The 22,349-nt window shown below is 42.3% G+C and overlaps 44 non-coding genes across 44 annotated transcripts; all 44 read right to left on the reverse strand.

The window, feature by feature from the left end:
- Nucleotides 1–371: 371 nt before the first annotated feature.
- Nucleotides 372–443, reverse strand: TRNAE-UUC (transfer RNA glutamic acid (anticodon UUC)). Its single transcript has one exon. It is a non-coding gene; the product is annotated as a tRNA-Glu (tRNA).
- Nucleotides 444–918: 475 nt separating this feature from the next.
- On the reverse strand, nt 919–990 carry TRNAE-UUC (transfer RNA glutamic acid (anticodon UUC)). Its single transcript has one exon. It is a non-coding gene; the product is annotated as a tRNA-Glu (tRNA).
- A 454-nt stretch (nt 991–1,444) lies between these two features.
- TRNAE-UUC (transfer RNA glutamic acid (anticodon UUC)) lies at nt 1,445–1,516 on the reverse strand. Its single transcript has one exon. It is a non-coding gene; the product is annotated as a tRNA-Glu (tRNA).
- Nucleotides 1,517–2,127: 611 nt separating this feature from the next.
- Nucleotides 2,128–2,199, reverse strand: TRNAE-UUC (transfer RNA glutamic acid (anticodon UUC)). Its single transcript has one exon. It is a non-coding gene; the product is annotated as a tRNA-Glu (tRNA).
- A 454-nt stretch (nt 2,200–2,653) lies between these two features.
- TRNAE-UUC (transfer RNA glutamic acid (anticodon UUC)) lies at nt 2,654–2,725 on the reverse strand. Its single transcript has one exon. It is a non-coding gene; the product is annotated as a tRNA-Glu (tRNA).
- A 1,273-nt stretch (nt 2,726–3,998) lies between these two features.
- On the reverse strand, nt 3,999–4,070 carry TRNAE-UUC (transfer RNA glutamic acid (anticodon UUC)). Its single transcript has one exon. It is a non-coding gene; the product is annotated as a tRNA-Glu (tRNA).
- A 201-nt stretch (nt 4,071–4,271) lies between these two features.
- On the reverse strand, nt 4,272–4,343 carry TRNAE-UUC (transfer RNA glutamic acid (anticodon UUC)). The gene has a single exon. It is a non-coding gene; the product is annotated as a tRNA-Glu (tRNA).
- A 202-nt stretch (nt 4,344–4,545) lies between these two features.
- On the reverse strand, nt 4,546–4,617 carry TRNAE-UUC (transfer RNA glutamic acid (anticodon UUC)). Its single transcript has one exon. It is a non-coding gene; the product is annotated as a tRNA-Glu (tRNA).
- A 611-nt stretch (nt 4,618–5,228) lies between these two features.
- TRNAE-UUC (transfer RNA glutamic acid (anticodon UUC)) lies at nt 5,229–5,300 on the reverse strand. The gene has a single exon. It is a non-coding gene; the product is annotated as a tRNA-Glu (tRNA).
- A 338-nt stretch (nt 5,301–5,638) lies between these two features.
- TRNAE-UUC (transfer RNA glutamic acid (anticodon UUC)) lies at nt 5,639–5,710 on the reverse strand. Its single transcript has one exon. It is a non-coding gene; the product is annotated as a tRNA-Glu (tRNA).
- A 1,001-nt stretch (nt 5,711–6,711) lies between these two features.
- Nucleotides 6,712–6,783, reverse strand: TRNAE-UUC (transfer RNA glutamic acid (anticodon UUC)). Its single transcript has one exon. It is a non-coding gene; the product is annotated as a tRNA-Glu (tRNA).
- A 201-nt stretch (nt 6,784–6,984) lies between these two features.
- Nucleotides 6,985–7,056, reverse strand: TRNAE-UUC (transfer RNA glutamic acid (anticodon UUC)). Its single transcript has one exon. It is a non-coding gene; the product is annotated as a tRNA-Glu (tRNA).
- Nucleotides 7,057–7,533: 477 nt separating this feature from the next.
- TRNAE-UUC (transfer RNA glutamic acid (anticodon UUC)) lies at nt 7,534–7,605 on the reverse strand. Its single transcript has one exon. It is a non-coding gene; the product is annotated as a tRNA-Glu (tRNA).
- Nucleotides 7,606–8,491: 886 nt separating this feature from the next.
- TRNAE-UUC (transfer RNA glutamic acid (anticodon UUC)) lies at nt 8,492–8,563 on the reverse strand. Its single transcript has one exon. It is a non-coding gene; the product is annotated as a tRNA-Glu (tRNA).
- A 340-nt stretch (nt 8,564–8,903) lies between these two features.
- Nucleotides 8,904–8,975, reverse strand: TRNAE-CUC (transfer RNA glutamic acid (anticodon CUC)). Its single transcript has one exon. It is a non-coding gene; the product is annotated as a tRNA-Glu (tRNA).
- A 65-nt stretch (nt 8,976–9,040) lies between these two features.
- TRNAE-CUC (transfer RNA glutamic acid (anticodon CUC)) lies at nt 9,041–9,112 on the reverse strand. Its single transcript has one exon. It is a non-coding gene; the product is annotated as a tRNA-Glu (tRNA).
- A 200-nt stretch (nt 9,113–9,312) lies between these two features.
- Nucleotides 9,313–9,384, reverse strand: TRNAE-CUC (transfer RNA glutamic acid (anticodon CUC)). The gene has a single exon. It is a non-coding gene; the product is annotated as a tRNA-Glu (tRNA).
- A 201-nt stretch (nt 9,385–9,585) lies between these two features.
- TRNAE-CUC (transfer RNA glutamic acid (anticodon CUC)) lies at nt 9,586–9,657 on the reverse strand. Its single transcript has one exon. It is a non-coding gene; the product is annotated as a tRNA-Glu (tRNA).
- Nucleotides 9,658–9,722: 65 nt separating this feature from the next.
- TRNAE-UUC (transfer RNA glutamic acid (anticodon UUC)) lies at nt 9,723–9,794 on the reverse strand. Its single transcript has one exon. It is a non-coding gene; the product is annotated as a tRNA-Glu (tRNA).
- Nucleotides 9,795–11,224: 1,430 nt separating this feature from the next.
- TRNAE-UUC (transfer RNA glutamic acid (anticodon UUC)) lies at nt 11,225–11,296 on the reverse strand. The gene has a single exon. It is a non-coding gene; the product is annotated as a tRNA-Glu (tRNA).
- A 340-nt stretch (nt 11,297–11,636) lies between these two features.
- TRNAE-CUC (transfer RNA glutamic acid (anticodon CUC)) lies at nt 11,637–11,708 on the reverse strand. The gene has a single exon. It is a non-coding gene; the product is annotated as a tRNA-Glu (tRNA).
- Nucleotides 11,709–11,774: 66 nt separating this feature from the next.
- TRNAE-CUC (transfer RNA glutamic acid (anticodon CUC)) lies at nt 11,775–11,846 on the reverse strand. Its single transcript has one exon. It is a non-coding gene; the product is annotated as a tRNA-Glu (tRNA).
- Nucleotides 11,847–12,321: 475 nt separating this feature from the next.
- Nucleotides 12,322–12,393, reverse strand: TRNAE-CUC (transfer RNA glutamic acid (anticodon CUC)). Its single transcript has one exon. It is a non-coding gene; the product is annotated as a tRNA-Glu (tRNA).
- A 201-nt stretch (nt 12,394–12,594) lies between these two features.
- On the reverse strand, nt 12,595–12,666 carry TRNAE-CUC (transfer RNA glutamic acid (anticodon CUC)). Its single transcript has one exon. It is a non-coding gene; the product is annotated as a tRNA-Glu (tRNA).
- Nucleotides 12,667–12,867: 201 nt separating this feature from the next.
- Nucleotides 12,868–12,939, reverse strand: TRNAE-CUC (transfer RNA glutamic acid (anticodon CUC)). Its single transcript has one exon. It is a non-coding gene; the product is annotated as a tRNA-Glu (tRNA).
- Nucleotides 12,940–13,004: 65 nt separating this feature from the next.
- TRNAE-UUC (transfer RNA glutamic acid (anticodon UUC)) lies at nt 13,005–13,076 on the reverse strand. The gene has a single exon. It is a non-coding gene; the product is annotated as a tRNA-Glu (tRNA).
- A 1,567-nt stretch (nt 13,077–14,643) lies between these two features.
- On the reverse strand, nt 14,644–14,715 carry TRNAE-UUC (transfer RNA glutamic acid (anticodon UUC)). The gene has a single exon. It is a non-coding gene; the product is annotated as a tRNA-Glu (tRNA).
- Nucleotides 14,716–15,054: 339 nt separating this feature from the next.
- On the reverse strand, nt 15,055–15,126 carry TRNAE-CUC (transfer RNA glutamic acid (anticodon CUC)). The gene has a single exon. It is a non-coding gene; the product is annotated as a tRNA-Glu (tRNA).
- Nucleotides 15,127–15,739: 613 nt separating this feature from the next.
- Nucleotides 15,740–15,811, reverse strand: TRNAE-CUC (transfer RNA glutamic acid (anticodon CUC)). Its single transcript has one exon. It is a non-coding gene; the product is annotated as a tRNA-Glu (tRNA).
- Nucleotides 15,812–16,012: 201 nt separating this feature from the next.
- TRNAE-CUC (transfer RNA glutamic acid (anticodon CUC)) lies at nt 16,013–16,084 on the reverse strand. Its single transcript has one exon. It is a non-coding gene; the product is annotated as a tRNA-Glu (tRNA).
- A 202-nt stretch (nt 16,085–16,286) lies between these two features.
- TRNAE-CUC (transfer RNA glutamic acid (anticodon CUC)) lies at nt 16,287–16,358 on the reverse strand. Its single transcript has one exon. It is a non-coding gene; the product is annotated as a tRNA-Glu (tRNA).
- Nucleotides 16,359–16,423: 65 nt separating this feature from the next.
- TRNAE-UUC (transfer RNA glutamic acid (anticodon UUC)) lies at nt 16,424–16,495 on the reverse strand. Its single transcript has one exon. It is a non-coding gene; the product is annotated as a tRNA-Glu (tRNA).
- Nucleotides 16,496–16,969: 474 nt separating this feature from the next.
- On the reverse strand, nt 16,970–17,041 carry TRNAE-UUC (transfer RNA glutamic acid (anticodon UUC)). The gene has a single exon. It is a non-coding gene; the product is annotated as a tRNA-Glu (tRNA).
- Nucleotides 17,042–17,833: 792 nt separating this feature from the next.
- On the reverse strand, nt 17,834–17,905 carry TRNAE-CUC (transfer RNA glutamic acid (anticodon CUC)). Its single transcript has one exon. It is a non-coding gene; the product is annotated as a tRNA-Glu (tRNA).
- A 613-nt stretch (nt 17,906–18,518) lies between these two features.
- Nucleotides 18,519–18,590, reverse strand: TRNAE-CUC (transfer RNA glutamic acid (anticodon CUC)). Its single transcript has one exon. It is a non-coding gene; the product is annotated as a tRNA-Glu (tRNA).
- Nucleotides 18,591–18,791: 201 nt separating this feature from the next.
- TRNAE-CUC (transfer RNA glutamic acid (anticodon CUC)) lies at nt 18,792–18,863 on the reverse strand. The gene has a single exon. It is a non-coding gene; the product is annotated as a tRNA-Glu (tRNA).
- A 202-nt stretch (nt 18,864–19,065) lies between these two features.
- On the reverse strand, nt 19,066–19,137 carry TRNAE-CUC (transfer RNA glutamic acid (anticodon CUC)). Its single transcript has one exon. It is a non-coding gene; the product is annotated as a tRNA-Glu (tRNA).
- A 65-nt stretch (nt 19,138–19,202) lies between these two features.
- On the reverse strand, nt 19,203–19,274 carry TRNAE-UUC (transfer RNA glutamic acid (anticodon UUC)). The gene has a single exon. It is a non-coding gene; the product is annotated as a tRNA-Glu (tRNA).
- Nucleotides 19,275–19,748: 474 nt separating this feature from the next.
- TRNAE-CUC (transfer RNA glutamic acid (anticodon CUC)) lies at nt 19,749–19,820 on the reverse strand. The gene has a single exon. It is a non-coding gene; the product is annotated as a tRNA-Glu (tRNA).
- A 66-nt stretch (nt 19,821–19,886) lies between these two features.
- Nucleotides 19,887–19,958, reverse strand: TRNAE-CUC (transfer RNA glutamic acid (anticodon CUC)). Its single transcript has one exon. It is a non-coding gene; the product is annotated as a tRNA-Glu (tRNA).
- Nucleotides 19,959–20,569: 611 nt separating this feature from the next.
- Nucleotides 20,570–20,641, reverse strand: TRNAE-CUC (transfer RNA glutamic acid (anticodon CUC)). The gene has a single exon. It is a non-coding gene; the product is annotated as a tRNA-Glu (tRNA).
- A 201-nt stretch (nt 20,642–20,842) lies between these two features.
- On the reverse strand, nt 20,843–20,914 carry TRNAE-CUC (transfer RNA glutamic acid (anticodon CUC)). Its single transcript has one exon. It is a non-coding gene; the product is annotated as a tRNA-Glu (tRNA).
- Nucleotides 20,915–21,571: 657 nt separating this feature from the next.
- Nucleotides 21,572–21,643, reverse strand: TRNAE-CUC (transfer RNA glutamic acid (anticodon CUC)). The gene has a single exon. It is a non-coding gene; the product is annotated as a tRNA-Glu (tRNA).
- Nucleotides 21,644–22,254: 611 nt separating this feature from the next.
- TRNAE-CUC (transfer RNA glutamic acid (anticodon CUC)) lies at nt 22,255–22,326 on the reverse strand. Its single transcript has one exon. It is a non-coding gene; the product is annotated as a tRNA-Glu (tRNA).
- Between the last annotated feature and the right edge of the window lie 23 nt (nt 22,327–22,349).

Below are 22,349 nucleotides of genomic sequence, written 5' to 3' on the forward strand. Positions count from 1 at the left end.
AACCCGGGCCTTCTGGGTGAAAGCCAGATATCCTAGCCACTAGACCATATCGGATCTGCTTGAGTTTTCACCATTGAGCTTCTTCTATCGTTTCATAATAAAGATTTTAGAAAACTGACCTCAGATACCGGGAATTGAACAAATGCCTTCTGGGTGAAGCCAGATATCCTAGCCACCAGACCATACAGGATCTGCTTGGGTTTTAACAATTGAGTTCCTGTATCGTTTCTTAATAAAAAAATTTAGAAAACTGACCTCCGATACCGGGAATTGAACCCGATATCCTAGCCACTAGACAATATCGGATCTGCTTGAGTTTTCACTATTGAGCTTCTTCTATCGTTTCATAATAAAGATTTTAGAAGACTGACCTCCGATACCGGGAATTGAACCCGGGCCTTCTGGGTGAAAGCCAGATATCCTAGCCACTAGACCATATCGGATTTGCTTGAGTTTTCACCATTGAGCTTCTTTTATCGTTTCATAATAAAGATTTTAGAAAACTGACCTCAGATACCGGGAATTGAACCCGGTCCTTCTGGGTGAGAACCAGATATCCTAGCCACTAGACCATATCGGATCTGCTTGAGTTTTAACGATTGAGTTCCTAGTATCGTTTCTTAATAAAGAATATAGAAAATTGACCTCCGATACCGGGAACTGAACCCGGGCCTTCTGGGTGAAAGCCAGCTTGCCTATCCACTAGACCATATCGGATCTGCTTGGGTTTCCACTATTGAGCTTCTTGTATCGTTTCATAATGAAGATTTTAGAAAACTGATCTCAGATACCGGAAATCGAACCCGGGCCTTCTGGGTTAAGCCAGATATCCTAGCCACTAGACCATATCGGATCTGCTTGAGTTTTCACTATTGAGCTTCTTCTATCGTTTCATAATAAAGATTTTAGAAGACTGACCTCCGATACCGGGAATTGAACCCGGGCCTTCTGGGTGAAAGCCAGATATCCTAGCCACTAGACCATACCGGATCTGCTTGAGTTTTCACCATTGAGCTTCTTCTATCGTTTCATAAAAAAGATTTTAGAAAACTGACATCAGATACCGGGAATTGAACCCGGGCCTTCTGGGTGAAAGCCAGATATCCTAGCCACTAGACCATATCGGATCTGCTTGAGTTTTCACCATTGAGCTTCTTCTATCGTTTCATAATAAAGATTTTAGAAAACTGACCTCAGATACCTGGAATTGAACAAATGCCTTCTGAGTGAAGCCAGATATCCTAGCCACCAGACCATACAGGATCTGCTTGGGTTTTAACAATTGAGTTCCTGTATCGTTTCTTAATAAAAAAATTTAGAAAACTGACCTCCGATACCGGGAATTGAACCCGATATCCTAGCCACTAGACCATATCGGATCTGCTTGAGTTTTCACTATTGAGCTTCTTCTATCGTTTCATAATAAAGATTTTAGAAGACTGACCTCCGATACCGGGAATTGAACCCGGGCCTTCTGGGTGAAAGCCAGATATCCTAGCCACTTGACCATATCGGATCTGTTTGAGTTTTAACGATTGAGTTCCTAGTATCGTTTCTTAATAAAGAATATAGAAAACTGACCTCCGATACCGGGAACTGAACCCGGGCCTTCTGGGTGAAAGCCAGCTTGCCTATCCACTAGACCATATCGGATCTGCTTGGGTTTCCACTATTGAGCTTCTTGTATCGTTTCATAATAAAGATTTTAGAAAACTGACCTCAGATACCGGAAATCGAACCCGGGCCTTCTGGGTTAAGCCAGATATCCTAGCCCCTAGACCATATCGGATCTGCTCGGGTTTTCACCATTGAGCTTCTTCTATCGTTTCATAAAAAAGATTTTAGAAAACTGACATCAGATACCGGGAATTGAACCCGGGCCTTCTGGGTGAAAGCCAGATATCCTAGCCACTAGACCATATCGGATCTCCTTGAGTTTTCACCATTGAGCTTCTTCTATCGTTTCATAATAAAGATTTTAGAAAACTGACCTCAGATACCGGGAATTGAACAAATGCCTTCTGGGTGAAGCCAGATATCCTAGCCACTAGACCATACAGGATCTGCTTGGGTTTTAACAATTGAGTTCCTGTATCGTTTCGTAATAAAAAAATTTAGAAAACTGACCTCCGATACCGGGAATTGAACCCGGGCCTTCTGGGTGAAAGCCAGATATCCTAGCCACTAGACCATATCGGATCTGCTTGAGTTTTCACCATTGAGCTTCTTCTATCGTTTCATAAAAAAGATTTTAGAAAACTGACATCAGATACCGGGAATTGAACCCGGGCCTTCTGGGTGAAAGCCAGATATCCTAGCCACTAGACCATATCGGATCTGCTTGAGTTTTCACCATTGAGCTTCTTCTATCGTTTCATAATAAAGATTTTAGAAAACTGACCTCAGATACCGGGAATTGAACAAATGCCTTCTGGGTGAAGCCAGATATCCTAGCCACCAGACCATACAGGATCTGCTTGGGTTTTAACAATTGAGTTCCTGTATCGTTTCTTAATAAAAAAATTTAGAAAACTGACCTCCGATACCGGGAATTGAACCCGATATCCTAGCCACTAGACCATATCGGATCTGCTTGAGTTTTCACTATTGAGCTTCTTCTATCGTTTCATAATAAAGATTTTAGAAGACTGACCTCCGATACCGGGAATTGAACCCGGGCCTTCTGGGTGAAAGCCAGATATCCTAGCCACTTGACCATATCGGATCTGCTTGAGTTTTAACGATTGAGTTCCTAGTATCGTTTCTTAATAAAGAATATAGAAAATTGACCTCCGATACCGGGAACTGAACCCGGGCCTTCTGGGTGAAAGCCAGCTTGCCTATCCACTAGACCATATCGGATCTGCTTGGGTTTCCACTATTGAGCTTCTTGTATCGTTTCATAATAAAGATTTTAGAAAACTGACCTCAGATACCGGAAATCGAACCCGGGCCTTCTGGGTTAAGCCAGATATCCTAGCCCCTAGACCATATCGGATCTGCTCGGGTTTTCACCATTGAGCTTCTTCTATCGTTTCATAAAAAAGATTTTAGAAAACTGACATCAGATACCGGGAATTGAACCCGGGCCTTCTGGGTGAAAGCCAGATATCCTAGCCACTAGACCATATCGGATCTGCTTGAGTTTTCACCATTGAGCTTCTTCTATCGTTTCATAATAAAGATTTTAGAAAACTGACCTCAGATACCGGGAATTGAACAAATGCCTTCTGGGTGAAGCCAGATATCCTAGCCACTAGACCATACAGGATCTGCTTGGGTTTTAACAATTGAGTTCCTGTATCGTTTCTTAATAAAAAAATTTAGAAAACTGACCTCCGATACCGGGAACTGAACCCGGGCCTTCTGGGTGAAAGCCAGCTTGCCTATCCACTAGACCATATCGGATCTGCTTGGGTTTCCACTATTGAGCTTCTTGTATCGTTTCATAATAAAGATTTTAGAAAACTGACCTCAGATACCGGAAATCGAACCCGGGCCTTCTGGGTTAAGCCAGATATCCTAGCCCCTAGACCATATCGGATCTGCTCGGGTTTTCACCATTGAGCTTCTTCTATCGTTTCATAAAAAAGATTTTAGAAAACTGACATCAGATACCGGGAATTGAACCCGGGCCTTCTGGGTGAAAGCCAGATATCCTAGCCACTAGACCATATCGGATCTGCTTGAGTTTTCACCATTGAGCTTCTTCTATCGTTTCATAATAAAGATTTTAGAAAACTGACCTCAGATACCGGGAATTGAACAAATGCCTTCTGGGTGAAGCCAGATATCCTAGCCACTAGACCATACAGGATCTGCTTGGGTTTTAACAATTGAGTTCCTGTATCGTTTCTTAATAAAAAAATTTAGAAAACTGACCTCCGATACCTGAAATTGAACCCGATATCCTAGCCACTAGACCATATCGGATCTGCTTGAGTTTTCACTATTGAGCTTCTTCTATCGTTTCATAATAAAGATTTTAGAAGACTGACCTCCGATACCGGGAATTGAACCCGGGCCTTCTGGGTGAAAGCCAGATATCCTAGCCACTAGACCATATCGGATCTGCTTGAGTTTTCACCATTAAGCTTCTTCTATCGTTTCATAATAAAGATTTTAGAAAACTGACCTCAGATACCGGGAATTGAACAAATGCCTTCTGGGTGAAGCCAGATATCCTAGCCACTAGACCATACAGGATCTGCTTGGGTTTTAACAATTGAGTTCCTGTATCGTTTCATAATAAAAAAATTTAGAAAACTGACCTCCGATACCGGGAATTGAACCCGGGCCTTCTGGGTGAAAGCCAGATATCCTAGCCACTAGACCATATCGGATCTGCTTGAGGTTTCACCATTGAGCTTCTTCTATCGTTTCATAATAAAGATTTTAGAAAACTGTCCTCAGATACCGGGAAATGAACAAGTGCCTTTTGGGTGAGAGCCAGATATCCTAGCCACTAGATCATATCGGATCTGCTTGGGTTTTCACTATTGAGCTTCTTCTATCGTTTCATAATAAAGATTTTAGAAGACTGACCTCCGATACCGGGAATTGAACCCGGGCCTTCTGGGTGAAAGCCAGATATCCTAGCCACTTGACCATATCGGATCTGTTTGAGTTTTAACGATTGAGTTCCTAGTATCGTTTCTTAATAAAGAATATAGAAAACTGACCTCCGATACCGGGAACTGAACCCGGGCCTTCTGGGTGAAAGCCAGCTTGCCTATCCACTAGACCATATCGGATCTGCTTGGGTTTCCACTATTGAGCTTCTTGTATCGTTTCATAATAAAGATTTTAGAAAACTGACCTCAGATACCGGAAATCGAACCCGGGCCTTCTGGGTTAAGCCAGATATCCTAGCCCCTAGACCATATCGGATCTGCTCGGGTTTTCACCATTGAGCTTCTTCTATCGTTTCATAAAAAAGATTTTAGAAAACTGACCTCAGATACCGGGAATTGAACAAATGCCTTCTGGGTGAAGCCAGATATCCTAGCCACTAGACCATATCGGATCTGCTTGAGTTTTCACCATTGAGCTTCTTCTATCGTTTCATAATAAAGATTTTAGAAAACTGACCTCAGATACCGGGAATTGAACAAATGCCTTCTGGGTGAAAGCCAGATATCTTAGCCACTAGACCATACAGGATCTGCTTGGGTTTTAACAATTGAGTTCCTGTATCGTTTCGTAATAAAAAAATTTAGAAAACTGACCTCCGATACCGGGAATTGAACCCGGGCCTTCTGGGTGAAAGCCAGATATCCTAGCCACTAGACCATATCGGATCTGCTTGAGTTTTCACCATTGAGCTTCTTCTATCGTTTCATAAAAAAGATTTTAGAAAACTGACATCAGATACCGGGAATTGAACCCGGGCCTTCTGGGTGAAAGCCAGATATCTTAGCCACTAGACCATATCGGATCTGCTTGAGTTTTCACCATTGAGCTTCTTCTATCGTTTCATAATAAAGATTTTAGAAAACTGACCTCAGATACCGGGAATTGAACAAATGCCTTCTGGGTGAAGCCAGATATCCTAGCCACTAGACCATACAGGATCTGCTTGGGTTTTAACAATTGAGTTCCTGTATCGTTTCATAATAAAAAAATTTAGAAAACTGACCTCCGATACCGGGAATTGAACCCGGGCCTTCTGGGTGAAAGCCAGATATCCTAGCCACTAGACCATATCGGATCTGCTTGAGGATTCACCATTGAGCTTCTTCTATCGTTTCATAAAAAAGATTTTAGAAAACTGACATCAGATACCGGGAATTGAACCCGGGCCTTCTGGGTGAAAGCCAGATATCCTAGCCACTAGTCCATATCGGATCTGCTTGAGTTTTCACCATTGAGCTTCTTCTATCGTTTCATAAAAAAGATTTTAGAAAACTGACCTCAGATACCGGGAATTGAACAAATGCCTTCTGGGTGAAAGCCAGATATCCTAGCCACTTGACCATATCGGATCTGCTTGAGTTTTAACGATTGAGTTCCTAGTATCGTTTCTTAATAAAGAATATAGAAAACTGACCTCCGATACCGGGAACTGAACCCGGGCCTTCTGGGTGAAAGCCAGCTTGCCTATCCACTAGACCATATCGGATCTGCTTGGGTTTCCACTATTGAGCTTCTTGTATCGTTTCATAATAAAGATTTTAGAAAACTGACCTCAGATACCGGAAATCGAACCCGGGCCTTCTGGGTTAAGCCAGATATCCTAGCCCCTAGACCATATCGGATCTGCTCGGGTTTTCACCATTGAGCTTCTTCTATCGTTTCATAAAAAGGATTTTAGAAAACTGACATCAGATACCGGGAATTGAACCCGGGCCTTCTGGGTGAAAGCCAGATATCCTAGCCACTAGACCATATCGGATCTCCTTGAGTTTTCACCATTGAGCTTCTTCTATCGTTTCATAATAAAGATTTTAGAAAACTGACCTCAGATACCGGGAATTGAACAAATGCCTTCTGGGTGAAGCCAGATATCCTAGCCACTAGACCATACAGGATCTGCTTGGGTTTTAACAATTGAGTTCCTGTATCGTTTCTTAATAAAAAAATTTAGAAAACTGACCTCCGATACCGGGAATTGAACCCGATATCCTAGCCACTAGACCATATCGGATCTGCTTGAGTTTTCACTATTGAGCTTCTTCTATCGTTTCATAATAAAGATTTTAGAAGACTGACCTCCGATACCGGGAATTGAACCCGGGCCTTCTGGGTGAAAGCCAGACATCCTAGCCACTAGACCATATCGGATCTGCTTGAGTTTTCACCATTAAGCTTCTTCTATCGTTTCATAATAAAGATTTTAGAAAACTGACCTCAGATACCGGGAATTGAACAAATGCCTTCTGGGTGAAGCCAGATATCCTAGCCACTAGACCATACAGGATCTGCTTGGGTTTTAACAATTGAGTTCCTGTATCGTTTCATAATAAAAAAATTTAGAAAACTGACCTCCGATACCGGGAATTGAACCCGGGCCTTCTGGGTGAAAGCCAGATATCCTAGCCACTAGACCATATCGGATCTGCTTGAGTTTTCACAATTGAGCTTCTTCTATCGTTTCATAATAAAGATTTTAGAAAACTGTCCTCAGATACCGGGAAATGAACAAGTGCCTTTTGGGTGAGAGCCAGATATCCTAGCCACTAGATCATATCGGATCTACTCGGGTTCTAACAATTGAGTTCCTAGTATCGTTTCTTAATAAAAAAATCTAGAAAACTGACCTCCGATACCGGGAATTGAACCCGGGCCTTCTTGGTGAAAGCTAGATATCCTAGCCACTACACCATATCGGATCTGCTTGAGTTTTCACCATTGAGCTTCTTATATCGTTTCATAATAAAGATTTTAGAAAACTGACCTCCGATACCGGAAATTGAACCCGGGCCTTCTGGGTGAAAGCGAGATATCCTAGCTACTAGACCATATCGGATCTGCTTGAGTTTTCACCATTCAGCTTCTTCTATCGTTTCATAATAAAGATTTTAGAAAACTGACCTCAGATACCGGGAATTGAACCCGGGCCTTCTGGGTGAAAGCCAGATATCCTAGCCACTAGACCATATCGGATCTGCTTGAGTTTTCACCATTGAGCTTCTTCTATCGTTTCATAATAAAGATTTTAGAAAACTGACCTCAGATACCGGGAATTGAACCCGGGCCTTCTGGGTGAAAGCCAGATATCCTGGCCACTAGACTATATCGGATCTGTTTGAGTTTTCACCATTGAGTTTCTTCTATCGTTTCATAATACAGATTTTAGAAATCTGACCTCTGATACCGGGAATTTAACCCGGGCCTTCTGGGTTAAGCCAGATATCCTAGCCACTAGACCATATCGGATCTACTCGGGTTCTAACAATTGAGTTCCTAGTATCGTTTCTTAATAAAAAAATCTAGAAAACTGACCTCCGATACCGAGAATTGAACCCGGGCCTTCTGGGTGAAAGCCAGATATCCTAGCCACCATACCATATCGGATCTGCTTGAGTTTTCACCATTGAGCTTCTTCTATCGTTTTATAATAAAGATTTTTGGAAACTGACCTCAGATACCGGGAATTGAACAAGTGCATTCTGGGTGAACACAGATATCCTAGCCACTACACCATATCGGATCTGCTTGTGTTTTCACCATTGAGCTTCATATATCCTTTCATAATAAAGATTTTAGAAAACTGACCTCCGATACCGGAAATTGAACCCGGGTCTTCTGGGTGAAAGCGAGATATCCTAGCTACTAGACCATATCTGATCTGCTTGAGTTTTCACCATTGAGCTTCTTCTATCGTTTCATAATAAAGATTTTAGAAAACTGACCTCAGATACCGGGAATTGAACAAATGCCTTCTGGGTGAAGCCAGATATCCTAGCCACTAGACCATACAGGATCTGCTTGGGTTTTAACAATTGAGTTCCTGTATCGTTTCTTAATAAAAAAAATTTAGAAAACTGACCTCCGATACCGGGAATTGAACCCGGGCCTTCTGGGTGAAAGCCAGATATCCTAGCCACTAGAACATATCGGATCTGCTTGAGTTTTCACCATTGAGCTTCTTCTATCGTTTCATAATAAAGATTTTAGAAAACTGTCCTCAGATACCGGGAATTGAACAAGTGCCTTTTGGGTGAAAGCGAGATATCCTAGCTACTAGACCATATCGGATCTGCTTGAGTTTTCACCATTGAGCTTCTTCTATCATTTCATAATAAAGATTTTAGAAAACTGACCTCAGATACCGGGAATTGAGCCCGCGCCTTCTGGGTGAGAGCCAGATATCCTAGCCACTATACCATATCGGATCTGCTTGAGTTTTCACCATTGAGTTCCTAGTATCGTTTCAAAATAAAAAAATTTAGAAAACTGACCTCCGATACCGGGAATTGAACCCGGGCCTTCTGGGTGAGAGCCAGATGTCCTAGCCACTATACCATATCGGATCTGCTTGAGTTTTCACCATTGAGTTCCTAGTATCGTTTCAAAATAAAAAATTTAGAAAACTGACCTCCGATACCGGGAATTGAACCCGGGCCTTCTGGGTGAGAGCCAGATGTCCTAGCCACTAGACCACATCGGATCGTTTGAATTGTCACAGTTTAGCTCCTAGTATCCTTGATAAATAAATTTTTTAGAAAACTGACCTCCGATACCGGGAATTGAACCCGGGCCTTCTGGGTTAAGCCAGATATCCTAGCCACTAGACCATATCGAATCTGCTCGGGTTCTAACAATTGAGTTCCTAGTATCGTTTCTTAATAAAGTTTTTAGAAAACTGACCTCCGATACCGGGAATTGAACCCGGGCCTTCTGGGTGAGAGCCAGATGTCCTAGCCACTAGACCATATCGGATCCGTCTGGTTTGTCACAGTTTAGCTCCAAGTATCCTTGATAAATAAATTTTTTAGAAAACTGACCTCCGATACCGGGAATTAAACCCGGGCCTTCTGGGTTAAGCCAGATATCCTAGCCACTAGACCATATCGAATCTGCTCGGGTTCTAACAATTGAGTTCCTAGTATCGTTTCAAAATAAAAAATTTAGAAAACTGACCTCCGATACCGGGAATTGAACCCGGGCCTTCTGCGTGAGAGCCAGATGTCCTAGCCACTAGACCATATCGGATCCGTCTGGTTTGTCACAGTTTAGCTCCTAGTATCCTTGATAAATAAATTTTTTAGAAAACTGACCTCCGATACCGGGAATTAAACCCGGGCCTTCTGGGTGAAAGCCAGATATCCTAGCCACTAGACCATATCGGATCTGCTTGAGTTTTCACCATTGAGCTTCTTCTATCGTTTCATAATAAAGATTTTTGGAAACTGACCTCAGATACCGGAAATTGAACAAGTGCCTTCTGGGTTAACCCAGATATCCTAGCCACTAGACCATATCGGATCTGCTTGCGTTTTAACAATTGAGTTCCTAGTATCGTTTCTTAATAAAGAATCTATATAACTGACCTCCGATACCGGGAACTGAACCCGGGCCTTCCGGGTGAAAGCCAGATTGCCTATCCACTAGACCATATTGGATCTGGTTGGGTTTTCACCATTGAGCTTCTTCTATCGTTTCATAATAAAGATTTTTGGAAACTGACCTCAGATACCGGAAATTGAACTAGTGCCTTCTGGGTGAACCCAGATATCCTAGCCACTAGACCATATCGGATCTGCTTGTGTTTTCACCATTGAGCTTCATATATCCTTTCATAATAAAGATTTTAGAAAACTGACCTCCGATACCGGAAATTGAACCCGGGCCTTCTGGGTGAAAGCGAGATATCCTAGCTACTAGACCATATCTGATCTGCTTGAGTTTTCACCATTGAGCTTCTTCTATCGTTTCATAATAAAGATTTTAGAAAACTGACCTCATATACCGGGAACTGAACCCGGGCCTTCTGGGTGAAAGCCAGATATCCTGGCCACTAGACTATATCGGATCTGCTTGAGTTTTCACCATTGAGCTTCTTCTATCGTTTTATAATAAAGATTTTTGGAAACTGACATCAGATACCGGGAATTGAACAAGTGCCTTCTGGGTGAACACAGATATCCTAGCCACTAGACCATATCGGATCTATTTGGTTTCTCAAAATTTAGCTCATTGTATCGTTGACTAAAAAAGATTTTAGAAAACTGACCTCCGATACCGGAAATTGAACCCGGGCCTTCTGGGTGAAAGCGAGATATCCTAGCTACTAGACCATATCTGATCTGCTTGAGTTTTCACCATTGAGCTTCTTCTATCGTTTCATAATAAAGATTTTAGAAAACTGACCTCATATACCGGGAATTGAACCCGGGCCTTCTGGTGAAGGCCAGATGTCCTAGCCACTAGACCATATCGGATCGTTTGAATTGCCACAGTTTAGCTCCTAGTATCCTTGATAAATAAATTTTTTAGAACACTGACCTCCGATACCGGGAATTGAACCCGGGAATTCTGCGAGAAAGCCAGATATCCTAGCCACTAGACCATATCGGATCTGCTTGAGTTTTCACCATTGAGCTTCTTCTATCGTTTCATAATAAAGATTTTAGAAAACTGACCTCAGATACCGGGAATTGAACAAATGCCTTCTGGGTGAAGCCAGATATCCTAGCCACTAGACCATACAGGATCTGCTTGGGTTTTAACAATTGAGTTCCTGTATCGTTTCTTAATAAAAAAAATTTAGAAAACTGACCTCCGATACCGGGAATTGAACCCGGGCCTTCTGGGTGAAAGCCAGATATCCTAGCCACTAGAACATATCGGATCTGCTTGAGTTTTCACCATTGAGCTTCTTCTATCGTTTCATAATAAAGATTTTAGAAAACTGTCCTCAGATACCGGGAATTGAACAAGTGCCTTTTGGGTGAAAGCGAGATATCCTAGCTACTAGACCATATCGGATCTGCTTGAGTTTTCACCATTGAGCTTCTTCTATCATTTCATAATAAAGATTTTAGAAAACTGACCTCAGATACCGGGAATTGAACCCGCGCCTTCTGGGTGAGAGCCAGATATCCTAGCCACTATACCATATCGGATCTGCTTGAGTTTTCACCATTGAGTTCCTAGTATCGTTTCAAAATAAAAAAATTTAGAAAACTGACCTCCGATACCGGGAATTGAACCCGGGCCTTCTGGGTGAGAGCCAGATGTCCTAGCCACTATACCATATCGGATCTGCTTGAGTTTTCACCATTGAGTTCCTAGTATCGTTTCAAAATAAAAAAATTTAGAAAACTGACCTCCGATACCGGGAATTGAACCCGGGCCTTCTGGGTGAGAGCCAGATGTCCTAGCCACTAGACCACATCGGATCGTTTGAATTGTCACAGTTTAGCTCCTAGTATCCTTGATAAATAAATTTTTTAGAAAACTGACCTCCGATACCGGGAATTGAACCCGGGCCTTCTGCGTGAAAGCCAGATATCCTAGCCACCAGACCATATCGGATCTGCTTGAGTTTTCACCATTGAGCTTCTTCTATCATTTCATAATAAAGATTTTAGAAAACTGACCTCAGATACCGGGAATTGAACCCGGGCCTTCTGGGTGAAGGCCAGATATCCTAGCCAATAGACCATATCGGATCTATTTGGTCTCTCACAATTGAGCTCATAGTATCGTTGACTAATAAAGTTTTTAGAAAACTGACCTCCGATACCGGGAATTGAACCCGGGCCTTCTGGGTGAAGGCCAGATATCCTAGCCAATAGACCATATCGGATCTATTTGGTTTCTCACAATTGAGCTCATAGTATCGTTGACTAATAAAGTTTTTAGAAAACTGACCTCCGATACCGGGAATTGAACCCGGGCCTTCTGGGTGAGAGCCAGATATCCTAGCCACTAGACCATATCGGATCTGCCTGAGTTTTCACCATTGAGCTTCTTCTATCGTTTTATAATAAAGATTTTTGGAAACTGACCTCAGATACCGGGAATTGAACAAGTGCCTTCTGGGTGAACACAGATATCCTAGCCACTAGACCATATCGGATCTGTTTGGGTTTTAACAATTGAGTTCCTAGTATCGTTTCTTAATAAAGTTTTTAGAAAACTGACCTCCGATACCGGAAATTGAACCCGGGCCTTCTGGGTGAGAGCCAGATATCCTAGCCACTAGACCATATCGGATCCGTCTGGTTTGTCACAGTTTAGCTCCAAGTATCCTTGATAAATAAATTTTTTAGAAAACTGACCTCCGATACCGGGAATTAAACCCGGGCCTTCTGGGTTAAGCCAGATATCCTAGCCACTAGACCATATCGAATCTGCTCGGGTTCTAACAATTGAGTTCCTAGTATCGTTTCAAAATAAAAAATTTAGAAAACTGACCTCCGATACCGGGAATTGAACCCGGGCCTTCTGCGTGAGAGCCAGATGTCCTAGCCACTAGACCATATCGGATCCGTCTGGTTTGTCACAGTTTAGCTCCTAGTATCCTTGATAAATAAATTTTTTAGAAAACTGACCTCCGATACCGGGAATTAAACCCGGGCCTTCTGGGTGAAAGCCAGATATCCTAGCCACTAGACCATATCGGATCTGCTTGAGTTTTCACCATTGAGCTTCTTCTATCGTTTCATAATAAAGATTTTTGGAAACTGACCTCAGATACCGGAAATTGAACAAGTGCCTTCTGGGTTAACCCAGATATCCTAGCCACTAGACCATATCGGATCTGCTTGCGTTTTAACAATTGAGTTCCTAGTATCGTTTCTTAATAAAGAATCTATATAACTGACCTCCGATACCGGGAACTGAACCCGGGCCTTCCGGGTGAAAGCCAGATTGCCTATCCACTAGACCATATTGGATCTGGTTGGGTTTTCACCATTGAGCTTCTTCTATCGTTTCATAATAAAGATTTTTGGAAACTGACCTCAGATACCGGAAATTGAACTAGTGCCTTCTGGGTGAACCCAGATATCCTAGCCACTAGACCATATCGGATCTGCTTGTGTTTTCACCATTGAGCTTCATATATCCTTTCATAATAAAGATTTTAGAAAACTGACCTCCGATACCGGAAATTGAACCCGGGCCTTCTGGGTGAAAGCGAGATATCCTAGCTACTAGACCATATCTGATCTGCTTGAGTTTTCACCATTGAGCTTCTTCTATCGTTTCATAATAAAGATTTTAGAAAACTGACCTCATATACCGGGAACTGAACCCGGGCCTTCTGGGTGAAAGCCAGATATCCTGGCCACTAGACTATATCGGATCTGCTTGAGTTTTCACCATTGAGCTTCTTCTATCGTTTTATAATAAAGATTTTTGGAAACTGACCTCAGATACCGGGAATTGAACAAGTGCCTTCTGGGTGAACACAGATATCCTAGCCACTAGACCATATCGGATCTATTTGGTTTCTCAAAATTGAGCTCATTGTATCGTTGACTAAAAAAGATTTTAGAAAACTGACCTCCGATACCGGAAATTGAACCCGGGCCTTCTGGGTGAAAGCGAGATATCCTAGCTACTAGACCATATCTGATCTGCTTGAGTTTTCACCATTGAGCTTCTTCTATCGTTTCATAATAAAGATTTTAGAAAACTGACCTCATATACCGGGAACTGAACCCGGGCCTTCTGGGTGAAAGCCAGATATCCTGGCCACTAGACTATATCGGATCTGCTTGAGTTTTCACCATTGAGCTTCTTCTATCGTTTTATAATAAAGATTTTTGGAAACTGACCTCAGATACCGGGAATTGAACCCGGGCCTTCTGGTGAAGGCCAGATGTCCTAGCCACTAGACCATATCGGATCGTTTGAATTGTCACAGTTTAGCTCCTAGTATCCTTGATAAATAAATTTTTTAGAACACTGACCTCCGATACCGGGAATTGAACCCGGTAATTCTGCGAGAAAGCCAGATATCCTAGCCACTAGACCATATCGGATCTGCTTGAGTTTTCACCATTGAGCTTCTTCTATCGTTTCATAATAAAGATTTTAGAAAACTGACCTCAGATACCGGGAATTGAACAAATGCCTTCTGGGTGAAGCCAGATATCCTAGCCACTAGACCATACAGGATCTGCTTGGGTTTTAACAATTGAGTTCCTGTATCGTTTCTTAATAAAAAAAATTTAGAAAACTGACCTCCGATACCGGGAATTGAACCCGGGCCTTCTGGGTGAAAGCCAGATATCCTAGCCACTAGAACATATCGGATCTGCTTGAGTTTTCACCATTGAGCTTCTTCTATCGTTTCATAATAAAGATTTTAGAAAACTGTCCTCAGATACCGGGAATTGAACAAGTGCCTTTTGGGTGAAAGCGAGATATCCTAGCTACTAGACCATATCGGATCTGCTTGAGTTTTCACCATTGAGCTTCTTCTATCATTTCATAATAAAGATTTTAGAAAACTGACCTCAGATACCGGGAATTGAACCCGGGCCTTCTGGGTGAAGGCCAGATATCCTAGCCAATAGACCATATCGGATCTATTTGGTTTCTCACATTTGAGCTCATAGTATCGTTGACTAATAAAGTTTTTAGAAAACTGACCTCCGATACCGGGAATTGAACCCGGGCCTTCTGGGTGAGAGCCAGATATCCTAGCCACTATACCATATCGGATCTGCTTGAGTTTTCACCATTGAGTTCCTAGTATCGTTTCAAAATAAAAAAATTTAGAAAACTGACCTCCGATACCGGGAATTGAACCCGGGCCTTCTGCGTGAAAGCCAGATATCCTAGCCACCAGACCATATCGGATCTGCTTGAGTTTTCACCATTGAGCTTCTTCTATCGTTTCATAATAAAGATTTTAGAAAACTGACCTCAGATACCGGGAATTGAACAAATGCCTTCTGGGTGAAGCCAGATATCCTAGCTACTAGACCATATCGGATCTGCTTGAGTTTTCACCATTGAGCTTCTTCTATCATTTCATAATAAAGATTTTAGAAAACTGACCTCAGATACCGGGAATTGAACCCGGGCCTTCTGGGTGAAGGCCAGATATCCTAGCCAATAGACCATATCGGATCTATTTGGTTTCTCACAATTGAGCTCATAAAATCGTTGACTAATAAAGTTTTTAGAAAACTGACCTCCGATACCGGGAATTGAACCCGGGCCTTCTGGGTGAAGGCCAGATATCCTAGCCAATAGACCATATCGGATCTATTCTGTTTCTCACAATTGAGCTCATAGTATCGTTGACTAATAAAGTTTTTAGAAAACTGACCTCCGATACCGGGAATTGAACCCGGGCCTTCTGGGTGAGAGCCAGATATCCTAGCCACTAGACCATATCGGATCTGCTTGAGTTTTCACCATTGAGCTTCTTCTATCGTTTTATAATAAAGATTTTTGGAAACTGACCTCAGATACCGGGAATTGAACAAGTGCCTTCTGGGTGAACACAGATATCCTAGCCACTAGACCATATCGGATCTGTTTGGGTTTTAACAATTGAGTTCCTAGTATCGTTTCTTAATAAAGTTTTAAGAAAACTGACCTCCGATACCGGGAATTGAACCCGGGCCTTCTGGGTGAGAGCCAGATGTCCTAGCCACTAGACCATATCGGATCCGTCTGGTTTGTCACAGTTTAGCTCCAAGTATCCTTGATAAATAAATTTTTTAGAAAACTGACCTCCGATACCGGGAATTAAACCCGGGCCTTCTGGGTTAAGCCAGATATCCTAGCCACTAGACCATATCGGATCTGCTCGGGTTCTAACAATTGAGTTCCTAGTATCGTTTCAAAATAAAAAAATTTAGAAAACTGACCTCCGATACCGGGAATTGAACCCGGGCCTTCTGGGTGAGAGCCAGATGTCCTAGCCACTAGACCATATCGGATCCGTCTGGTTTGTCACAGTTTAGCTCCTAGTATCCTTGATAAATAAATTTTTTAGAAAACTGACCTCCGATACCGGGAATTAAACCCGGGCCTTCTGGGTGAAAGCCAGATATCCTAGCCACTAGACCATATCGGATCTGCTTGAGTTTTCACCATTGAGCTTCTTCTATCGTTTCATAATAAAGATTTTTGGAAACTGACCTCAGATACCGGAAATTGAACAAGTGCCTTCTGGGTTAACCCAGATATCCTAGCCACTAGACCATATCGGATCTGCTTGCGTTTTAACAATTGAGTTCCTAGTATCGTTTCTTAATAAAGAATCTATATAACTGACCTCCGATACCGGGAACTGAACCCGGGCCTTCCGGGTGAAAGCCAGATTGCCTATCCACTAGACCATATTGGATCTGGTTGGGTTTTCACCATTGAGCTTCTTCTATCGTTTCATAATAAAGATTTTTGGAAACTGACCTCAGATACCGGAAATTGAACTAGTGCCTTCTGGGTGAACCCAGATATCCTAGCCACTAGACCATATCGGATCTGTTTGGGTTTTAACAATTGAGTTCCTAGTATCCTTTCTTAATAAAGTTTTTAGAAAACTGACCTCCGATACCGGGAATTGAACCCGGGCCTTCTGGGTGAAGGCCAGATATCCTAGCCACTAGACCATATCGGATCTGCTCGGGTTCTAACAATTGAGTTCCTAGTATCATTTCTTAATCTTCTTGGGTTTTAACAATTGAGTTCCTAGTATCGTTTCTTAATAAAGAATTTAGAAAACTGACCTCCGATACCGGGGACTGAACCCGGGCCTTCTGGGTGAAAGCCAGATTGCCTATCCACTAGACCATATCAGATCTGCTTGAGTTTTCACCATTGAGCTTCTTCTATCGTTTCATAAAAAAGATTTTAGAAAACTGACCTCCGATACCGGGAATTGATCCCGGGCCTTCTGGGTGAAAGCCACATATCCTAGCCACTAGACCATATCGGATCTGCTTGAGTTTTCACCATTGAGCTTCTTCTATCGTTTCATAATAAAGATTTTTGGAAACTGACCTCAGATACCGGAAATTGAACAAGTGCCTTCTGGGTTAACCCAGATATCCTAGCCACTAGACCATATCGGATCTGCTTGCGTTTTAACAATTGAGTTCCTAGTATCGTTTCTTAATAAAGAATCTATATAACTGACCTCCGATACCGGGAACTGAACCCGGGCCTTCCGGGTGAAAGCCAGATTGCCTATCCACTAGACCATATTGGATCTGGTTGGGTTTTCACCATTGAGCTTCTTCTATCGTTTCATAATAAAGATTTTTGGAAACTGACCTCAGATACCGGAAATTGAACTAGTGCCTTCTGGGTGAACCCAGATATCCTAGCCACTAGACCATATCGGATCTGTTTGGGTTTTAACAATTGAGTTCCTAGTATCCTTTCTTAATAAAGTTTTTAGAAAACTGACCTCCGATACCGGGAATTGAACCCGGGCCTTCTGGGTGAGAGCCAGATATCCTAGCCACTATACCATATCGGATCTGCTTGAGTTTTCACCATTGAGTTCCTAGTATCGTTTCAAAATAAAAAAATTTAGAAAACTGACCTCCGATACCGGGAATTGAACCCGGGCCTTCTGCGTGAAAGCCAGATATCCTAGCCACCAGACCATATTGGATCTGCTTGAGTTTTCACCATTGAGCTTCTTCTATCGTTTCATAATAAAGATTTTAGAAAACTGACCTCAGATACCGGGAATTGAACAAATGCCTTCTGGGTGAAGCCAGATATCCTAGCTACTAGACCATATCGGATCTGCTTGAGTTTTCACCATTGAGCTTCTTCTATCATTTCATAATAAAGATTTTAGAAAACTGACCTCAGATACCGGGAATTGAACCCGGGCCTTCTGGGTGAAGGCCAGATATCCTAGCCAATAGACCATATCGGATCTATTTGGTTTCTCACAATTGAGCTCATAGTATCGTTGACTAATAAAGTTTTTAGAAAACTGACCTCCGATACCGGGAATTGAACCCGGGCCTTCTGGGTGAAGGCCAGATATCCTAGCCAATAGACCATATCGGATCTATTCTGTTTCTCACAATTGAGCTCATAGTATCGTTGACTAATAAAGTTTTTAGAAAACTGACCTCCGATACCGGGAATTGAACCCGGGCCTTCTGGGTGAGAGCCAGATATCCTAGCCACTAGACCATATCGGATCTGCTTGAGTTTTCACCATTGAGCTTCTTCTATCGTTTTATAATAAAGATTTTTGGAAACTGACCTCAGATACCGGGAATTGAACAAGTGCCTTCTGGGTGAACACAGATATCCTAGCCACTAGACCATATCGGATCTGTTTGGGTTTTAACAATTGAGTTCCTAGTATCGTTTCTTAATAAAGTTTTTAGAAAACTGACCTCCGATACCGGGAATTGAACCCGGGCCTTCTGGGTGAGAGCCAGATGTCCTAGCCACTAGACCATATCGGATCCGTCTGGTTTGTCACAGTTTAGCTCCAAGTATCCTTGATAAATAAATTTTTTAGAAAACTGACCTCCGATACCGGGAATTAAACCCGGGCCTTCTGGGTTAAGCCAGATATCCTAGCCACTAGACCATATCGGATCTGCTCGGGTTCTAACAATTGAGTTCCTAGTATCGTTTCAAAATAAAAAAATTTAGAAAACTGACCTCCGATACCGGGAATTGAACCCGGGCCTTCTGGGTGAGAGCCAGATGTCCTAGCCACTAGACCATATCGGATCCGTCTGGTTTGTCACAGTTTAGCTCCTAGTATCCTTGATAAATAAATTTTTTAGAAAACTGACCTCCGATACCGGGAATTAAACCCGGGCCTTCTGGGTGAAAGCCAGATATCCTAGCCACTAGACCATATCGGATCTGCTTGAGTTTTCACCATTGAGCTTCTTCTATCGTTTCATAATAAAGATTTTTGGAAACTGACCTCAGATACCGGAAATTGAACAAGTGCCTTCTGGGTTAACCCAGATATCCTAGCCACTAGACCATATCGGATCTGCTTGCGTTTTAACAATTGAGTTCCTAGTATCGTTTCTTAATAAAGAATCTATATAACTGACCTCCGATACCGGGAACTGAACCCGGGCCTTCCGGGTGAAAGCCAGATTGCCTATCCACTAGACCATATTGGATCTGGTTGGGTTTTCAGCATTGAGCTTCTTCTATCGTTTCATAATAAAGATTTTTGGAAACTGACCTCAGATACCGGAAATTGAACTAGTGCCTTCTGGGTGAACCCAGATATCCTAGCCACTAGACCATATCGGATCTGTTTGGGTTTTAACAATTGAGTTCCTAGTATCCTTTCTTAATAAACTTTTTAGAAAACTGACCTCCGATACCGGGAATTGAACCCGGGCCTTCTGGGTGAGAGCCAGATGTCCTAGCCACTATACCATATCGGATCTGCTTGAGATTTCACCATTGAGTTCCTAGTATCGTTTCAAAATAAAAAAATTTAGAAAACTGACCTCCGATACCGGGAATTGAACCCGGGCCTTCTGGGTGAGAGCCAGATGTCCTAGCCACTAGACCACATCGGATCGTTTGAATTGTCACAGTTTAGCTCCTAGTATCCTTGATAAATAAATTTTTTAGAAAACTTACCTCCGATACTGGGAATTGAACCCGGGCCTTCTGCGTGAAAGCCAGATATCCTAGCCACCAGACCATATCGGATCTGCTTGAGTTTTCACCATTGAGCTTCTTCTATCGTTTCATAATAAAGATTTTAGAAAACTGACCTCAGATACCGGGAATTGAACAAATGCCTTCTGGGTGAAGCCAGATATCCTAGCTACTAGACCATATCGGATCTGCTTGAGTTTTCACCATTGAGCTTCTTCTATCATTTCATAATAAAGATTTTAGAAAACTGACCTCAGATACCGGGAATTGAACCCGGGCCTTCTGGGTGAAGGCCAGATATCCTAGCCAATAGACCATATCGGATCTATTTGGTTTCTCACAATTGAGCTCATAGTATCGTTGACTAATAAAGTTTTTAGAAAACTGACCTTCGATACCGGGAATTGAACCCGGGCCTTCTGGGTGAAGGCCAGATATCCTAGCCAATAGACCATATCGGATCTATTTGGTTTCTCACAATTGAGCTCATAGTATCGTTGACTAATAAAGTTTTTAGAAAACTGACCTCCGATACCGGGAATTGAACCCGGGCCTTCTGGGTGAGAGCCAGATATCCTAGCCACTAGACCATATCGGATCTGCTTGAGTTTTCACCATTGAGCTTCTTCTATCGTTTTATAATAAAGATTTTTGGAAACTGACCTCAGATACCGGGAAATGAACAAGTGCCTTCTGGGTGAACACAGATATCCTAGCCACTAGACCATATCGGATCTGTTTGGGTTTTAACAATTGAGTTCCTAGTATCGTTTCTTAATAAAGTTTTTAGAAAACTGACCTCCGATACCGGGAATTGAACCCGGGCCTTCTGGGTGAGAGCCAGATGTCCTAGCCACTAGACCATATCGGATCCGTCTGGTTTGTCACAGTTTAGCTCCAAGTATCCTTGATAAATAAATTTTTTAGAAAACTGACCTCCGATACCGGGAATTAAACCCGGGCCTTCTGGGTTAAGCCAGATATCCTAGCCACTAGACCATATCGGATCTGCTCGGGTTCTAACAATTGAGTTCCTAGTATCATTTCTTAATCTTCTTGGGTTTTAACAATTGAGTTCCTAGTATCGTTTCTTAATAAAGAATTTAGAAAACTGACCTCCGATACCGGGGACTGAACCCGGGCCTTCTGGGTGAAAGCCAGATTGCCTATCCACTAGACCATATCAGATCTGCTTGAGTTTTCACCATTGAGCTTCTTCTATCGTTTCATAAAAAAGATTTTAGAAAACTGACCTCCGATAGCGGGAATTGATCCCGGGCCTTCTGGGTGAAAGCCACATATCCTAGCCACTAGACCATATCGGATCTGCTTAAGTTTTCACCATTGAGCTTCTTCTATCATTTCATAATAAAGATTTTAGAAAACTGACCTCAGATACCGGGAATTGAACCCGGGCCTTCTGGGTGAGAGCCAGATATCCTAGCCACTATACCATATCGGATCTGCTTGAGTTTTCACCATTGAGTTCCTAGTATCGTTTCAAAATAAAAAAATTTAGAAAACTGACCTCCGATACCGGGAATTGAACCCGGGCCTTCTGGGTGAGAGCCAGATGTCCTAGCCACTAGACCACATCGGATCGTTTGAATTGTCACAGTTTAGCTCCTAGTATCCTTGATAAATAAATTTTTTAGAAAACTGACCTCCGATACCGGGAATTGAACCCGGGCCTTCTGCGTGAAAGCCAGATATCCTAGCCACCAGACCATATCGGATCTGCTTGAGTTTTCACCATTGAGCTTCTTCTATCGTTTCATAATAAAGATTTTAGAAAACTGACCTCAGATACCGGGAATTGAACAAATGCCTTCTGGGTGAAGCCAGATATCCTAGCTACTAGACCATATCGGATCTGCTTGAGTTTTCACCATTGAGCTTCTTCTATCATTTCATAATAAAGATTTTAGAAAACTGACCTCAGATACCGGGAATTGAACCCGGGCCTTCTGGGTGAAGGCCAGATATCCTAGCCAATAGACCATATCGGATCTATTTGGTTTCTCACAATTGAGCTCATAGTATCGTTGACTAATAAAGTTTTTAGAAAACTGACCTCCGATACCGGGAATTGAACCCGGGCCTTCTGGGTGAAGGCCAGATATCCTAGCCAATAGACCATATCGGATCTATTTGGTTTCTCACAATTGAGCTCATAGTATCGTTGACTAATAAAGTTTTTAGAAAACCGACCTCCGATACCGGGAATTGAACCCGGGCCTTCTGGGTGAGAGCCAGATATCCTAACCACTAGACCATATCGGATCTGCTTGAGTTTTCACCATTGA

Source organism: Phalangium opilio, unplaced genomic scaffold, assembly GCF_054372755.1.
Source record: "Phalangium opilio isolate 3A_F unplaced genomic scaffold, DU_Popi_V2 ptg000118l_1, whole genome shotgun sequence".
Lineage (NCBI taxonomy): Eukaryota > Metazoa > Arthropoda > Arachnida > Opiliones > Phalangiidae > Phalangium > Phalangium opilio.